Raw genomic sequence first — 16,004 nt, 5'->3', positions numbered from 1 at the left:
CTAACCTGGACGGAATGGTGACTGCAGCAATTACCAACCCTTTTGTTGGCACTTACTGCCTATCTTACCTGTTAAATATTGTTCAAACCCTAAATAGATACAAATTAACTCAAAACTTAACACATTTACATTACAAGGTTTCACAGTATTGTTCATACATGGATATTACAACCTAGGAGCCCCATCAAGAATACTAGTCACTAAATAGACACATGTGTACTAACTAACATAGGTTTTCAATTACGCTTCCTTCAACCTGTTACTTTGAGTGGCAGAGCAGCAACAGAATAGTCTTTTTGGAATGGACCACTACCTAAAAGAAAACATCTGAAAACGTGAGCTAGAAGCCCAGTGAGTGACTTAATAATAATAAAAAAAAAATAAACCTCATGCTCAAAACCAAAGCTTGAAAACATAATACTGAAACTAAAGTATACCAAGCAAATGTGTACATAAAACCTTTAAAACCACCATTAAACATCATTATTCCTTATTTTAGAGTGAGCATACATCGTTCTAGCTCCCAACGTCTGTTACTGGCCAAGAGACGCATACTTCAGCCTCCCTTTGTTGGTATATAGCCTAATAGACCCATACTTCGGTCTCTCATTCAAAACTACCTACGACATGTGGAGTTTTCTATGTATTGTCAACACCTTGGGTACATTTATTCAGATACCTTCCTTACCTTCAATATCCGGCTCACTTAAGCTATCAAGTTCTCAAATAAAGCATAGAAAACTCTTTAGCATCCCTTCCCTATCTTCAGTATCCCTTTTCATTATGTTTAGGAATACCAACGCATGTTCTTTGACAATCTTAGGTATTTAAAACATAGTACATCAAGCTTCATTCAACCTTAGCTTTAACCCTAACGCATGCTTCATACTTTGTAAAATAAGTTGACTTAAATCATGTTGAACTAGCTTGTAAAAACTATTAGCATGCATTAGATATGGAAAACATACTTGGAAAATTCGTACATTAGTAACATCACGCGTTGATAAACATTCATAAGCATTAGAATTTCAAACTATCCTTCTAGTCTAGAAAAATATACGACTGCCTTTATCCTTAGTTGAGAGTGAACTATTAGATCTAACCCTCAATGTCAACCTTAGTCGAGGAGAACCCCTTTTTCTCAATCCCTCGATGTTGTATTACCTACGTGCACGTGGTTATAACTGAGTACCGTCATACCTTAGGTACTTGACTAGGATATCTTCTCATTGTCCTTCAGTATCCTTAGGATACCTTCTCATTGTCCTTTTAATCTATTATACTATTACAACCTCTCCACAACATAATAATAACTACTTAGGGCATGCTCTCTACAATCTTTCCTACAAACATTGCAACATGCTAGATAACAATAAAAGCATAGCACCATAAGCAACTATTTCATAAATATACTGGTATATAAAGTTACTTTACTATTCATAACATTAGGTGACTCCTTTGCCTCTCGGTAGGACACTCTGTAAAACATGCCCTGACGCTGAGGCCTTCTTGCTTCCTTTCTCATTTTTCTTCCTTTGAATTCCTTCCTCGACTCCTGAGCCACTAGGCTTATCTATTATTTGTAAAGTCATGTTGTGTTCTATCTGAACTTCTCGACCTAGCTGGACATTTCTTCTTAAAATGTCCTGCCTGTCCGTACTGGAAACATATGTTTTTCCCTTTATAACATGTCCCTCATAGATGCTTACTATAATTTGTACATAAGGGTTTTCTTATCCGTACCAGCTACTAGCTTGGTAGGATGCCAAAACCTTGATCTATAATTCATACTAATCACAAGTCTTGGCTTCTTCCTTCCTACCCTATGTTGACTTGTAGCTCTCTATCATTTATCAATACCTATTAGGTCATTCTCAATACCGTACTTCCTTTTTGAATCTGCCAGAATGGATTCAACACTTTCTGCCAACCTCTTAGCGATCCTGTTAAATATTATGTCCTCTAATTGAGGATTTGTTTCTTTCTACGGAATCCTCGACTTTCCGTCTGAAGTCATTTCCTGATTTACCGGGTCTTTACCTTTCCGTTCTCCTACATTTGGATTCCCTCAAATCTCGGAACTTCTAAAGGTAGGGTCAGGGTTCCCATTGTCTGTTTGTTTGTTCTGCTTGCCATTTTTACTTGACATCTTCCTCTTACTTAGGTAGTACACATGCTAAGGACTCAGGACTTAGATTTATATATATAACTTTTCTCCTCTCTTCCAGAAATCTGTTGCTCTGATACCAACTTGTCACGCACCAGATTACCCTCCTAACCTGGACAGAATGGTGATTGCAACAGTTACTAACCCTTTTGCTGGTACTTACTGCCTATCTTACCTGTTAAATATCGCTCAAACCCTGAATATATACAAATTAACTCAGAACTTAACACATTTACATTACAGGGCTTCACAGCATTGTTCATACATGGATATTACAACCTAGTGAGCCCCATCAAGAATACTAGTCACTAAATAGACACATGTGTACTTACTAACATAGGTTTTCAATTACGCTTCCTTCAACCTGTTACTTTGAGTGGTAGAGCAGCAGCAGAATAGTCTTTTTGGAAGGACCGCTACCTGAAAGAAAACATCTGAAAACGTGAGCTAGAAGCCCAGTGAGTGACTTAATAAAAAATATAAGTCTCATGCTCAAAACCGCAAGCTTGAAAACATAATATTGAAACTAAAGTATACTAAGAAAACGTGTACATAAAACCTTTAAGACCACCATTAAACATCATTATTCCTTATTTTAGAACGAGCATACATCGCTCTAGCTCCCAACATCTGTTACCGGCCAAGAGACCCATACTTCAGCTTCCCTTTGCTGGTATATAGCCTAGTAAACCCATACTTCGGTCTCTTATTCAAAACTACCTACGACACGTGGAGTTTTCTATGTACTGTCAATACCTTAGGTATATTTATTCAGATACCTTCCTTACCTTCAGTATCCGGCTCACTTAAGCTATCAAGTTCTCGAATAAAGCATAGAAAACTCTTTAGGATACCTTCCCTACCTTCAGTATCCCTTTTCATTATGTTTAGGAATACCAACGCATGTGCTTTGACAATCTTAGGTATTTAAAATATAGTACATCAAGCTTCATTCAATCTTAGCTTTAACCCTAACGCATGCTTCATACTTTGTAAAATAAGTTGACTTAAATCATGTTGAACTAGCTTGTAAAAACTATTGGCATGCGTTAGATATGGAAAACATACTTGGAAAACTCATACATTAGTAACATCATGCTTTGATAAACATTCATAAGCATTAGCAATTCCAAACTATCCTTCTAGCCTAGGAGAAGATATGACTGCCCTTATCCTTAGTTGAGAGTGAACTATTAGATCTAACCCTCAATGTCAACCTTAGTCGGGGAGAACCCTTATGCTCAATCCCTCGACATCGTATTACCTACGTGCACGTGGTTATAACTGAATACTGTCATACCTTAGGTACTTGACTAGGATACCTTCTCATTGTCCTTCAGTATCCTTAAAATACCTTCTCATTGTCCTTCAGTATCCATCATATAACTGGTCATAAACATTTAGGTGAACACTAAGGCTTAGTGTTCAAATCATCATACTAGATCATCCATCATACCGATTCATCGTAAAAATGGAGTGACTTAAACATGCTGAAAGTATTTGGATGAGATAACATATTTAAATCATGTCAATTTCCATGGAAAACATGCTTTACTTAGCATGAGAAACAATTTCACAAATATGTTGCTTGACACTTAATTTAAACACTTAGCATAAGAAATATCTTCAAATAAATCAAAGTTTCTAAATCAATAAAACATTAATTCATCATATAGTCACTCACAGCTTGTTGGCCTCTTAACGGGTTATACGCCTCTCCTAGCTCTTCTTGGCCTGAAAGGACATAATTCCCGGTTAAACTACTTAGAATTTTTAGTAAAATACCTCAAATAGTTCATTTACTAATGGTACTTTCATCATTAAAGATAGCTTTACTAGCGAGATTCTCCTAATGAACGAGATTCTCATGAGCGAGATTCTCCTCAGGAGCAAAATCAAGCTTTTCCTAGCGATACTCCCTTACCAGCGATACTCACCTTACCAACGATACCAGCGATATCAGCGATACTCAGCCCAATTTCTAGCGAGATTCCCTTCTAGAGCGAGATCCTCACCACAAAATTAGCGAGATTTTCTCCATTAGCGAGATCCTCATCACAAAATCTCTCTATAATCTCCACGGTGAGTTGTTTGCTTGTTCTTCCCAAGCAGTTGTCTACTTATGCACAGATTCTTTGTTACAACTTTAAAAATCCATAACTCAAAATCCAGACCTTTTTTGTAGAAACTTCATTCTACAAAGATGTTTAGAATTGAGTTAGCTTTCTTATCTTCAAATTTCAGCCAAATATTCCCTATAGTTTGTCCTAGAGCTTCCAATTTTCACCTCAGGCATCGATTAACCCGAGATTCTGTCTCTTCTATAATTTCATCACTTTCTGTTCTTCTTCTCCTGCAATCATTTTTCAGCAAGACAACCTTGAAAACTAGATTCTCCTAGCTTTCAAATGAGACTGATTTCACTAAATTTTCTCATGTAGATTGCCGAAATCAAACTTTTGAAATTCCTTTTCCCTTTTAATCTTTCTGCCGCCTCCCGAATTCAAAGATTAACCGCCACGTGCCAAACCAATAAGTGGGCTTCCTTATTTTGTGTTTTTCTTTTCCTTTCTCTACAACTTCTTTAAATAACATGAATTTTCACTTATATGATATTTAATATATCATTCATTTGGCTAAACATACTTGTTTAAAAACTTAGAATTCGGGGTTTACACTTAGCTATACAAGAGCTTATTTCTTCTTGCTTCCATCTTCTAATCCTCTTAAAACATGGCTTCATTTAACTCATTTGGAGACATCTCATTACTTACTCTTACTTAAAGTAATTAGGGTTCGGGTTTTACAATAAGGTTTGCTTCCTACTTTTTTTTAATATTCTTTTGAGATTAAAACATCGCAATTGCCCTATTTGTCGAGAAATAACCACAAATTTAAAAATAAAGTACACTTTAAAACAAACACTAGAAATGAAAAAGGTTAACTTACGTGTTAGATATATCTTATATCTACCCGTGATATTGTCCTCATTGAATCTAGGTAGTATACAGTATCATTGTATGCATTTATAACAAGTCACTACAAGAATTTTGGGCTTTAATGTCGGTTGGAAAAAGTGAAACTGGATGTATAATATCGATTTTTTTTTATAAAAAAAATATTTAAATTCGGTTTTAAACTGACATTGAAGATAGGCTTTAATGTCGATTTAAAACCAACGTTAAAAATCTCAATTTATTAAAAAAATCTCTTTCATTTCAAACAAAGCCTCTCTCTCCCTTTCATTCTCTCTTGCCAAACCCTCTCTTCTCCAAATCTTCTTTCTCCCTTTCACTCTCTCTTACCAAACCCTTTCTTCTCCAACAATGTAGAGTCTGATCTTCAACAACGGATCTTTGATTTTGTGGGCGTTGTCATTGTCGTGGGTCTCTGTCCAGCGTCCGGTGTCTCTTTTCGTTCGATGTTCGTTCGCTGTCGACCAAATCCACTTCTCCGCCGTGTCGTCGACCAAATCGACCAGACCTGTTTTTTCTCCATCGACCAAATCCACTTCTCCGTCGTGTCGTCGACTAAATCGACCAAATCTGTCCGTGTTATCGACCAAATCGACCAAATCCACTTCTCCACCGGACATTTTTCTTTTCTCAGTTCCACCGACCACCCTATAGGTAAACGTTGAATACTTATGTACGTTATTTCATATAAAAGGAGAATCACACGTTACATGAAAATTTAACGTGGTGTTGTAAGCTGCTTGGGAAGAACTTATCGATCGAGTCGAACAAACTGGAGTTATAAGATCACTGTCTATGACTTCTTTACTGTGCTAAATACCAAGAATAGGTTCATTTCGTCTAATATTTACGTCTCGTTCATCAGGATGCATTTGAAATCAATTTCTCATGCCCTTACGGCATGCGCGAACAGAGAATGGGTGCTATAGTTGGGCAAGATTGTGCACTTCTAGAAGAGGTTTGTGGATGGATTAATGCAAAAGCTACAATCCCTATTTGGGCAAAAATGACCCCCAACATCACTGACATTTCACAGGTATTTTTGCCCCTCCTACATTTGGAAGATCACATTATCCTTAGAATTATGTTTGTCAAGTTATGGGACAAATTCTTTTACTGATGATGATAGTTGATGATTATATGATATATATGGTACAACTCCAAAACAAACTTTGCACCTACATAACTTTTATGCTTTTTTTTAGTCCAAATCCACTTCTCCGTCAGACATTTTTCCTTTCTTAGTTCCACCGACCACCCTACAGGTAAACTTTGAATACTTATGCACGTTATTCCATATAAAAGGAGAATCACACGTTATATGAAAATTTAACGTGGAGTTGTAAACTGCTTGGGAAGAACTTATCGATCGAGTCGAAAAAACTGGAGTTATAAGATCACTGTTTATGACTTCTTTACTGTGTTAAATACCAAGAATATGTTCATTTCGTCCAATATTTACATCTCGTTCATCAGGATGTATTTGAAATCAATTTCTCATGCCCTTATGGCATGCCCGAACGAAGAATGGGTGTTGCAGTTGGGCAAGATTGTGCACTTCTGGAAGAGGTTTGTGGATGGATTAATGCAAAAGCTACAATCCTTGTTTGGGCAAAAATAACAAACTTTGCACCTGCATAACTTTTATGCTTTTTTTAGTACAATAAGGGGAGGGGTGGGGGGATTCGAACCATGGACCTCATGGTCATTAACACACCTTAGATGCCAGTTGAACTGTTCTCACTTTTGCACATAACTTATATGTTGGAAGAAGCATTTTTTATAATTAAATCAGATTCGACATTTATGAATAATTATAATGAAATCTGTTCTATGGTTGTAGCTTTGGGAATAACTTGGATAACTGTGCATATAAACTAAATTCAGATGTTGGAAGAAGCAAACGTTTTCCTATTTGAATAGCATGAAGAAAATGAAATATGTTCTATGGTTGCATGTACTGATGCAATTGATGAATTTGCTCCTCTTTTTGTATGGTATTAATTGAATTGAATTTTCATGTAACGTGTGACACTACAGGTAAACCTTTTTATTCCAGGTCGTATTTGTATACCCATCGACCCTGAACACTGATGAGTTTTATCCTACCATCGTGCTAACTGTTGCCTAGGTAAAACAACAAGAAATAAAGGCATATAGCATAAATATTATACTTTTCCTACTGATTTTCAGTGAGGAAAATGTTTAATTTTCATACATAATATATAACAATTGTTCCATTTTGGCTTCTGAGCAATAAGTTGAATTATAATGATGTATTGCAGCTCCTAGGAGAACTTAAATGTAGTAGACATAGAAGTAGATGGTGAGACTGGTACGTGATATTCAATCTTTACTATAGATTCGTGAGACTCCTGCTTTATTTGCTAGGGTAGCTACGTTAGGATAACAGAATATTGTGATTAACCAATGTCATTATAATCTTTTGCTAGGGTAGCTACGTTAGGATAACAGAATATTGTGATTAACCAATGTCATTATAATCTTTTGCTTTATGACAGACTGGGATAGGATAACTGAATACAAATTGTGATATTTGTTTGGATTGATGGAATTTTGAACTTTGTTGAGTTTTTGTTTTTTGGCTTTTCATTTCATTGATAGGAACTTAGTCCATGAATATGGAGATATAAGATCGAATGCCTATGTGACAACTTCTGAGATTTGAAGTCAAGTGAGTAATCAGATCTGAGTTTTTGTAAATCATTGTTGTTTATATTGTTTGTTATGTTGAGAGAAGATTGTTGTTCGAATATTGTTGGAAGTGCATTCTTTGTGCAGGTGTTAAAGTAAAATTTTTTTGTATTGTTGTGGTAGTGTTGTCATGTTGTTGAAATTTTCCTAAAACATAAGAGTTATAGAGTTAGTTGTAGGTTAAAATATGGTAATGTTCCTTAGTTTAGCATTGAAATTTGGGATCATTACAATAACTATTGTGCAGCTATGGTAGTTGTTTATGGGTTGAGTTCATTTCTTTCGTTATTTATAAATTGCTTATACTAATGCAACTTATATTTGTTTGTTTATACACTTTCAAATGACATTGCTCACACAAGTATAGGGAAGTTCTGGATGGAGGGCATAACAAACTCATCCATAGAATAGAGAAAAGAATAGCAAGTTTTGCATTCATTCCTTTAGGTAAGTTTATATAAATATAGTTTCCATACTTCATGTAATTTCTTTTAGTATGATTCATTTATTTTTAAATTATTCCTAATTTTATGTACTTAAGCAAGCATGTCTTCTTTGCAGATTTTTTGGGATAGTAATGACACTCAAAAGTAGACAACCAGCTCTCTCAATCTTTAGTTAAATTTTTGTATCTTTTGAAAGTCAAGTTGTATATACAAAAGCAATTAAGATTTTATTTTGGGATGATTTTGATATGTAAGAAGTCAACTAGTGCTTTGTATGTATAAATTTTGCTATTCTCTTTGGGAGCTAACTGTTATTCGTACTTTGTGAGCAAGACTTAGATTTAAATTTTTGTGTTTGTTGAGATATTAATATATAAAAACAATTCTTGTTTGTGGATAAATTATTATAATATCGTTTTTAACTTTTTGACCGACATTAAAAATGGATCAGACAATGGAGTTTTTAAAAAACATACAATAATTGAAAAAAATGGACAATAATTTTGGGTTTTAATATCAGTTTAAAACTGACATTAAAAGGCTTTAATGTCAGTCGATAACGGATATTGAAGATCGTGTTATAAAAGGTCTTCAATGTCGGTTTTAAACCGACGTTGAAGATGGTGTACAATGTCAGTTTAAAACCGACATTAAAGATCTTTTATAACACGATCAACCGACATTAAAGCCTATCAATGTTAGTTTTAAACCGACATTAAAACCCAAAATTCTTATAGTGAGTAATGCTCAATGACCACTAGTTAATAAAAAATAATTGGTATTTTTATTACTAATGGAAATTGATAAAAACAAAACGTGTTTTAACTCACCCAAAATTAAAAGGAGCAAGAACTATTTGGTTTGCTTCTGAGACCATCAGTCTACTACACTGGTTTCGAGTTTTAACTTCCTGAGAGTTATGTCCAAAGGAAATGAGAGGTAAATCTACAAAAGTGTAGTGTGAACTTTCCTTTTAATCAATAAAGGATGAGTGCCTACAAAAGTAACGTCAGAACTAAAGTCTACAAAAGTAATAACATTACTTACGCCATGTAAACCACCAAAGTCATTGTCTTGATTTCATCTATGTTACAAAAGCTAATTATATTCTCTTGCAGGACACAACTCTTTCGACTGATGCCAAAAAGTCCAACTGGAAGTTGTAAAGAAATACTAGACTTTTTGACCATGACCTTCTCAGCATATCTAAGAATGGATTTCAAAGATACCGGAAGAACTGATGTTGAGTCACTAACTTCTTTTTTCTTAGTCATTTCCATTGAAGATTTCTCCTAATGTAGCAAAATTATAGCAACAAAAGTATATAAAACAGAAAAATTAGACATTTGATGAACTTAATTGATTTTATTAGTGTCACTTACCTTAAAGATTTTCAAATATTCTGCATTGCAATCTACATTCACCTTTATCTTGTCTCTTCATTTCTTTGGGGACTTAATCTCCTCCACCTTAATCTTCTTTTTCTGTTTCTTTTCACATGCAGTCTTCATCTTGTCTTTTTATTTATCTTGAGATTCGACCTCATATGCAAAAAATTTCCTGGGACAACTTCCATGTCCAGAAAATGCTGTAGAAGATGACATTTGAAGACTAGCTTCTAATTCTCTAACACATTGATGAAGTGCTTCATTCTCACTTACAAATTCCTTATTTTCATCATTCTCATGTTTTGATTTTCGTTTCATTATGTGAAAGTAAGTCGTTGGAGTAACAATACCGCCAACCCCACGCACACGCCCATGTCTTTCTTGAGTACCCAAAGCTTATGTTAAGACATCATTGGGAGAGGGATGTTTATGGCATAATAGATATGTATTGTTCTTTGAGATCTCATCCTAAAAAAATTAAATTTAATATAATTAAGCTATATGTCATATACTTCATGTAAATTTAATACCTGTCTTATATTTGATTGACGACTTCTTGAACATCTTCATTATCGCATTCTCCTTTCTTATTAACTCGAGCCTTCTTCCAAAAGTTAGCTCGATCAAAATCACTTTCATTTGAAGATACTTTCTTCTACATTCAAATAAAGAAAAAATTAGATATTGTGATAAATTTAGGAATCGTGAGAACATATACTAAACTCCTACCATCTCCTCAACAAGGTTAGCATAACCTTTCCTTGAAATTTGATGAACATACTTATTCTTAGATCGACGTTCTTGTTGCAAGCGTCTTTTTTCCTATACAAACGTAATGATTATTAGTAGGAATGACATAACAAATATTTATAAAATTAAATTAATAATGTACCTGAAACTTTACACACAATCTCGATCTTACAAACTCTTCTCGATGACTTTGATCAATAAATGATACTTTTCTGGTGGATTTATTAGAAGTTGAGGTTCATCTTTAAATGGCATAATATATTTTTTTTGTTAACCAATTCTTAAACTAACGAAAAGCTATGCCTGTTGTTTTCATAATGTTCTTCCTAGATCTTGTATCTATTACAAAGGTGGCTTAAACATTGAAAAGTTAGTGAAAACATTACATATACATCTACAATATTATCAAGATAAAAGGTTGAATATATATACATCTACAATATTCATGCAAACATTTTTTTCAATGTGCATCACATCTAAACAATGCTTAATATGAAGATCTTTCCAGTATGGCAACTAAAAAAAAGAAGACAACTTGTTCCAACAAATCTTTGAACATTCATTCGTGGTTTGTTTTTTATTGTTCTTCTTTCCTTTAGGAAATTCAAGATATTTGATTTTTAAATATATAGCCTCCCCAGACAGTGGTTCTAGAATTGTACCAAGTTTCTTTTGACTGTTAAATGACTTTTTTTTGGTGCCGATACGGATGATTTCGTGCTAGAAATCTTCGATGTCCAAGATATGCCATTTTTTCCACATATTTCAATCTTATAGAAGATGTATTGTCTCCACAAATTGGACACGCCTTATACCCTTTCACACAACATCCACTTAGATTACCATATACAAGAAAATCGTTGATTGTCCATAACAAAATTGACCGTAAGTTGAATAGTTCTTCTCGATAAGCATCATAACATTCAACACCACTTTCCCCTAAAAGTTTTAAATCTTCAATTAGTGGTGCTAAGTATGTGCCAATGTCATTCCTTGGTTGTTTTGGACCTGAAATCAACATTGATAGCATCATGTACTTTCTTTTCATTACAACCATGGTGGAATATTATAAATAACCATTACTACAGGCCAACAACTATATTTAGAACTCAATTCACTATGTGGATTTACTCCATCAGCTGACAATGCTAAACGAAGATTCCTAGGTTCAGAACCGAAGTCTAACCATTTAGAGTCTACTAACTTCTAAGCCGAAAAGCCTGCTGGATGTCGTAACTTACAATCTACAATTCTTTCATCAACGTGCTAAGTCAAGTTTTTAGCACAATCAATACCTCTAAAAAGCCTTTTGAATCGTGGAATTGGTGGAAAGTACCATATCACTTTTGAAGGTATTTGTTTTTTCCCTTCATTTGTATCCTTCCCGTTTTTCCACCTTGAACCACCACATTCAGGACATTCAATTGCATATGCATATTCTTTTATATACAAACAACAATCATTAGGGCATGCATGAATCTTCTCATATTTCGTTCCTAGTGCACCTAAAGTTTTTTTTTTGCTTCATACATTGAATTTGGGAGTTCATTGCTAGTGGGCAAAAATTCTTTTAAGGTTTTGAGTAGTTCTGAAAAACTAGTATCACTCTATCCATATCTAACTTTTAAATTATACAATTTGACTAATGTAGACAACTTAGTGTATTTTTTGCACCCTTCATATAATGGTTTTTCAGCATCATTAAGAAATTTCTCAAATCCATTCGGATATTTTGAATATTCCCCGTGGGAAACTTCAATCATTACTTTTAAACTTCCAACATCAATCTCTTTATACACATGGGTGTTAAACTTAGAAGATTCTCCACAAAATGATGAGTTAGGATGTTTTTCCCCATGCCAAAATCAAATTTTATAACTTTCATCATCCCATTGACATATAAATGATCTCTAATATCCTTGCTACTATGTTTTTCACAATTCCCACATTTCAAACAAGAACAATGAATATAGGAGCTATTTATATTAGAAAATCCAAATTTTATGAAGTTTTCTACACCCAATTCTTAATCTTTAGATAATTTACTCTTGTGCTTCCATGATTTATCCATGATTGTAAATCTAGTAAGAAAAGATGATAAACAATGATCATCTTCAAAAAACAAGTTGTGGAAAACAAACAAGTTCACAATACATACAACTTGTCAGTTTAGCTCTAGAACATTCCACCCTCAAGAAAGTAAGACAAATCACAGAACCTCAAAGCAAATCAAAGAACAAAGACAAACACATCTAAAAAAAATTGAACCCAAGGTGTGCATGTGCTCTAATGTGCTAAACATATATTAATTCCAATAACTAAAAATTGAATCCAAGTTTGGTAAAACATTACTTAGTTTATAAATCCCTAACAAATTAGACACATTGATATATCTAACTTTGGCAAGCATTTAATTAAAGAAAAGTGGCAAGTTCTTGTAAGTTCTCTAAAATTAAAGCCCTAATTTTGACAAAGCATTGAATTAAAGTGGCAATCCCAACTTTGGCAAGTTCTCTAAAATTCAATCTCATTCAAGAACAATATGAAACAAGATTTTATTATGAGATTCAAGAATATACATGAGAGATTAAACCCTAACTTTGAAAGTTCAAGCCTCAAACTAAAAAAATCAAGTCTCTTGAAAGTTCATGCCTCAAACCAAGAAAATGAAGAATTAAACCTAATCTAAACAAAATTAAGCCTAATCTAAACAAGAAAATCAAGATTAAGCCCTAACTTTGAAAGTTCATGTCTTAAATCTACTTACCTCAATGAAGAATCTCTTTAAGATTGATGGAATAACAAAGATGCATCAAAGGGAAGTGAAAAACCAAGAAGATTTCAAGTGTATTGCGCAAAACATCGACTAAATCTACTGGAATTTCTTTTAAATCTGTCTGATAGTGTCGCGACGCTACTAAAAGAGCGTTGCAAAGCTATTCAAGAGGCGCACGATTTTTCCGCCAAAACCCTTAGTGTTGCAACGCTGCGTGCATAAGGCACATGTGTTTTTAATTTTTCTGTCAAAATACGCAACGTTGCAACACTACTTTTCAATGTTGCAACGCTGCCCTGTATATTCTACAATTCTTAATGTTTTTAAAAATTCAAGAATCCATTAATTAAGCTCGAACAGTATGTGGTTAACATACAGGTGGTTCATGTTCAAGTAATAACCTAAAAGGTCTGCAGTAAATGGATGAAAATTTGGTGCCTTATCCTAGTAACACTGTGGATATGACCCACTTTGTAATTGTTACATGAGATGTAAGTGTTACAAACAATATATACCATTGTTCATGTAGAGAAATGTGAGTGGAGGTATCTTGTATAAAGGAGTTTATATATAGACCGGACCACGAAATAATTAGTTTCTTTTTATAACACCGTTACTTGAAAAAACTAATATTTTACTAAGATGACCAAGGAGACTTGACCTTAATCCTGAGTGAGTTATGAAGTTTTGTTTATGACGACAATCCCTTGATCTGTATGGGTGAGAGTGGCCATGATAACCGACTCAACAAACCTACCATTTTGGGGATTTGTCTGATTAGGGAGCTGGGAACACAGCTACACAAGATGGAATTCATTCCTTCTCGTTCCTTGGGAAAGTAGATAAATTGCACACTTAATATTTGGTTCCGGATCTTGAATAATGAGGCATCAACCTCTCACTAGCCCGACAGGTGTTAGTTTTGTCAAAGGGTATTTTGGATGCCCTAGTATATTGTATTTTACTCCCTTTATTTCTCAACATTGTAAACATTATATATTTATATGTTTATCTTACTGAAGTGTTAGTCTAAGTGGGAGATTATTGAGAATGGCCTAAACTTGTAGTTCATAAATGTTGTTAACATATTCTATTTATCAATAAAAACGTTGTTGAATTTTTTATTCAATAAATAACTATTGATATTGCATCATTCTATGAAAATCTGATAAACAAATCCATGGTTATAACATGAATACTTTAACTTTATGTGGTGACATAAAAATGGATCAAGTTATAATATGTATCCAAAATGGTCTATAAGTATACAAATGGGATTGGATATCTCATCCTGGTGACACTATTGGATGTGGCTCATTTTGTATATTGATACAAATGATGTGATCCAAAAATAATTCATGTAGAGACATGTGAGTGGGTGCATCCTGTGCAATGAGTTTGTATAAGATCGGACTTCGAAATAGTCACTTTTCTTTATAACAACCGTTTATTGTTAAAACTGGCTATCTCAAACTCAATGACCTAGGGTAACTCAATCTTAATCCTGAGCTAACTATAACTCATATTTATTTGGGATTATCCTTTGATCTACATAGGTGAGAGTAGTCCAACAGCACTGCTTAATAAGCCCCCATTTTAGGATAAGACCAGATAGATAGCTAGGGACATAACTTTGCAATATGAAACTCACTCCTATCCGATTTAGGGTTAGCAGATGGGTTGTTCTCTTAAAAGTTGATGCCTTGTTTTGAACAATGGGGCTCTGCCCTCTCATGGAAGAGAGTTTTATGATTTATAAGTTGGACTATAAATTAATTGTTCAATGGAGGATCGGTAGGAGCTTAAGGAGCAAGATGTATTTACATGGATAAAATGGTAATCTTTGACCCAACTATAAATACGAACAACTTGTGAAGGATTGACTTACTGATTATGGTTAATATGGACAAAAATATATCTACAGTGAGAAGAGTGTAACTATCAAGCTATAGTGGAATGTCTTAGTAGTTAACGAATAGTAATTAATTCGGTTTAAAGAGGTTAACCAATTAATTACAAGTCGTTGGAGCTTATGAACTGTAGGTCCATATAGTCCCTCTACTAGCTCGTAATTTGGATTAGTAAATTGAGTAATTTCGATAAGATTTGAAATTAGGGTTTAGAATTTGAAATGTTCAAATTCAATTAGGGTTTCTATTTATTGTATTTGATACAATTTAAATGTTTAATTTTATCAAAATTAAATGAAATTGGAGAAACGGTTAATGTTTAAAATATGATTTAAATATTAATTTCATTATGATGGAATTTTTTTTATTAATTTAATAATAATATTAAATTATTTTTAATTAAAAGGTTTAATTAATTAGTTTTATTTAAAAATTAATTAATTGAATTATTTTTATAAAACTAATAAATCAAATTACATAAGTTTAATTTAAAAATAATTTTGGAAATATTTTTTTTAAAATCAAAATTCAAAAGTGGAGATTTCCAAAAGTTGGAAATGTCCACTATGATATAAGCCACCTTATTCACTCAATTCCATTTTCTCCATGAAATAGGAGTTGACCTTTATGCTAGCTATGAATTTGCATAATGAAAGCTCTATAAATTGATGTACTGAGCTGAATAATGGATTCATGCTTACGAGACTTCCTTGAAGAATTCTGCCAAAATCTATTACCCTTCAAACCCTCTTCATATCTTATATACATCTAGCTCAATTTAGTGTTTCCACCACACAGTCCTTGCAAGAGAATAGTGGAGAAGATCTTCATGGTTGTCTACTTGAAGAATGAAGCTCTTTCACGTGGAACTCAGCTA

General features: G+C 33.7%; 1 long non-coding RNA gene across 7 annotated transcripts; it reads left to right on the top strand.

Annotated features, from left to right (window-relative positions):
* The first annotated feature begins 5,384 nt into the window (after positions 1-5,384).
* LOC120076348 lies at positions 5,385-8,704 on the top strand. Of its 7 annotated transcripts, XR_005481506.1 has the most exons (6): positions 5,385-5,796; positions 6,008-7,273; positions 7,428-7,477; positions 7,768-7,837; positions 8,220-8,304; positions 8,419-8,704. It is a non-coding gene; the product is annotated as an uncharacterized LOC120076348 (long non-coding RNA). The 7 variants fall into 7 exon arrangements; XR_005481502.1 differs by having other exon boundaries at positions 6,008-7,477; XR_005481504.1 differs by having other exon boundaries at positions 6,008-6,178; positions 6,619-8,304.
* Positions 8,705-16,004: the final 7,300 nt, after the last annotated feature.

The sequence above is a fragment of the Benincasa hispida genome, chromosome 4 (genome assembly GCF_009727055.1).
Source record: "Benincasa hispida cultivar B227 chromosome 4, ASM972705v1, whole genome shotgun sequence".
NCBI classification, from domain to species: Eukaryota; Viridiplantae; Streptophyta; class Magnoliopsida; order Cucurbitales; family Cucurbitaceae; genus Benincasa; species Benincasa hispida.
Note: the sequence above shows the minus strand (reverse complement) of the source record. Positions and strands in the feature narration are given on the sequence as shown.